Source organism: Notolabrus celidotus, chromosome 2, assembly GCF_009762535.1.
Source record: "Notolabrus celidotus isolate fNotCel1 chromosome 2, fNotCel1.pri, whole genome shotgun sequence".
NCBI lineage: Eukaryota > Metazoa > Chordata > Actinopteri > Labriformes > Labridae > Notolabrus > Notolabrus celidotus.
In genome coordinates, this window is record NC_048273.1 from 11,883,964 (window position 1) to 11,886,573 (window position 2,610).

A 2,610-nucleotide genomic window follows, 5' to 3' on the forward strand; every position below is an offset into this window, starting at 1 on the left:
ACTGTTTTTGAGATTGTTAAAATGGGGAAATGAATATCCTGTGCATCAGTTGTATTGTTTTTGCCCCCTCTGGATCCAGCTGTGTTCTCAATACCTGTTTAAAATGAACAGCTGTTATTCCAGAGCTGGTCTCTGTTACAATAACATCAGATCAGTCAGTAGTGCTGGAGACACAGGCACAGGTTCACTGTTCTGGAAACTTCTCTCCATTCTCCTCTTACAGGAAAGCAGCAGGAAAAACTTATTCATGTCCTATCACGGGTTCAAAAAGTGTTCATTCCAAGATTTTTTCTTTTTCACTTTCAAATACATTTTTCAGAGGAAACCAGTTATGAGCTCATGAGAGCATTGACAAATCATCTGGAGGGTTTAATTTCAACTTACTGCTTTTCAGAAAGGTCCATACCTTTTTATTTATGATGCTCTCACTGCCATTAAACTTAGGTTTTTCCACGCCAAGTTCATACGCTGTCTCATAATTAATTATATTCTAGTCTCTTTTTTTGAAGTCCAATATGTTTGAGAAGTTAACATTACTCTGTAAAGCTCATTTTAACAGCTGAACACAACACAGACTTCTCTGAGCTGGTGTTTTCTAAGAAACAGGAGCAGTAACTGTAAAAGAAAAATTGAGGAACTGGAGTAGAGGAGCGCAGCCAGCTGCACAAACCCTTCAGTGGTGGATTTATTCACATAGCTCCTGAGAGACACAGCAGGAAAAGGATGGGAGATTAAGGTCACATAGCCTCCCTCACCTGTGAGTCAAAACCGGGCACACGAAATATGCGCTAAATTGGCCAATGGGCCAAGCATGCAAGCGCTTACTGTATTCATCTTTTAACAAGGTATGCTTGAAGTTTTTGTTTTAAAATCCTCAAATTGTGCTAGTTAATGGGAAAATATGTAGTGCTAAATAGATTATGTGTTGCATTTTACTACTATAGAAACAATTCATTTAAAGCGACTGAGAGACACATGGGCTGAGATTTGTTCCATTTTGCAGGTCTGAAGTCAGATCTGCTCGTTTCATTAGTGTCACCAAGAGGTCCAGTTACAGTGAGTCCACCTACTTTAAGAGGTGTGTTTGAATCACTAACAATCCAGTGCAGGGAGTGGGAGTGGAGTAAAAAAGGCAAAGGGCATATATGTCATATAATAAATGGGCTTGATCACAGTCCCAACCAGTGGTGCAGGGTTAGGTATGAGGGGTGGGTTTTACCCAAGAGAACTACACAGACCCCAGTCATACTAATATTGTATTTTCTGGCTTGGATATAACCTTATAAGAGACTTGTCAATAGGTTCACTAACAATGGATTCCACCTGGAACCAGTCTTTTCTGCACATGACAATTTGAAAAACAGCAGAAAGGGGAAACTTGATTCAGAAAATAAAAATAATGTCATATGGTCTTGGTAATACATGCGATACTGATGTGATACATCAGTGTGCCACTGTGATGGTGATTCAGCAAGTAAGCATTGCCATGTCAGCACACTGATATTAACATTTATATTCAATTACTTGTTGCCCTCTGCCTCACAGAGAAGCTAGCATCGCAGTGGACTGTTTGTAAAGGTCTATATTCAACCTGTAATGAAAGAATCCAAACTGTCTGATCTCCCGTCTCTCTCTTGTAAGTCTAATCCCAACACAGTTACTTTATCCAAATAAACCAAAGTCGGCTCTGAAAGAGACTTGAGTTGGAAGTGTAAAAAAAAATATCAGAACAAGGCACTAACATGTGGAGACACGTTTGACACACTTCAAAGATTCAAGGTGTCAGTTCTTGGTGTATTACAGGTTGTTTTGTGAGAGCAGATCCAAACATACAGGATAAATGAGAGGAGGAGTTGACACAAGAAAATGAGAATGAAAGCGGCACTGACAGAGACATAACAGAGCCCTGATGGAATTTCATAGCTGATCTGCTTTGCTGTGCTGAACCTTAGACTAAGCTTTATTTGGCTCTGGTTAATAACTCTTAGAACCACTCCCTATTATATTAAGGGAGAGAAAAGACATGGCCTCCCCACTCACGATGTGGCCCCTAAACTGAGCTTTAGTTTCTTTAACAAATGTAAACATAACCAATGATCTTATTGGCACACCTCTGATCATTGTTTGGCACAATAAATAAGTCTTCCAACACAACATATCTTTGACAGTTAGCATGCAACCAAAGTGTCACACCTGTTCATGGTGATGGAATCACAGATTTCATCAGAGTGCACATTATGTGGCTGAACATACACAGGATGCATCAAATGCAAATTTCAAGTAATTGTAGTACACTTTAAAAATTCATTAAAGCTGTTACATTTATTTGCTTGCTTGGTGTATTTGATTTTTGAGTGAGCAGAACGTGTGACAGGCTAGGGAGTGGCACTATGGAGTCTGTTGGTGGAACATGTAGCTGTCCAAATCACATACAACCACACAAAATGTGAAAAACAAGAAGTTGTTGGCTGCCTTATAAAAACAGAAGTTGTCAGATTGTGTTCACACAGTGGTAAGAGTGTTTTCCTTACACTATCTTATATCTTAATAAATGTACGCATAAAAGTCACTCATACAATAGTTACACATGGTTGTATTTATGTTTGTTTT